The following is a 671-nucleotide window of genomic DNA, read 5'->3' on the forward strand; positions in this document are numbered from 1 at the left end:
GCATTCATGTCATAAACAGGCTGGGGCACAGTGGTCGCGGAAGAGAGAGACTGCCAGAATACGATGATGTAACATTTTGACCCCTTGAACCAAACTATCGTACACATGTCGGCGCATTACAACATTACGGAAATCAAAGTTTAGTATTATTATTACACTATAACGGACGCGATATCACAAACGTACTTAAACTTCATGATAAATAGCAATATATGTGTACGACTATTACTAACGTGGGAGATAACAGTAAAAAATAAAGAAAGAAATAATAAATAAAGAGAGAGAGAAAGTTGCTGCGAATGTTTGGTATTGACACAACCATGCACGTATATACGACCTTGTGGGGGGTGGTAGGAAGGGTATCTTAGAGGGTAACGGGGTAGGGGGGCATTCAAGGGTAAGACAAGGTTGTGGATATATTGTATGTGTGTTTGTTTGTCTGTTTGTTTGTCATTTGTTTGTTTCTGACTCAAATGACTGCTTCCTGACTACCGTACTGCTGCTACTACTACAACTACTACTACTGAAAATAATAATAATAATAATATAATAATAATAATAATAATAATAATAATAATAATAATAATAATAATAATAATAATAATAAAAACAACAACAACAACAACAACAACAACAACAACAACAACAAAAGAGAAGAAGAGAAGGAGGAG

Source organism: Scylla paramamosain, unplaced genomic scaffold, assembly GCF_035594125.1.
Source record: "Scylla paramamosain isolate STU-SP2022 unplaced genomic scaffold, ASM3559412v1 Contig1, whole genome shotgun sequence".
Taxonomy (NCBI): domain Eukaryota; kingdom Metazoa; phylum Arthropoda; class Malacostraca; order Decapoda; family Portunidae; genus Scylla; species Scylla paramamosain.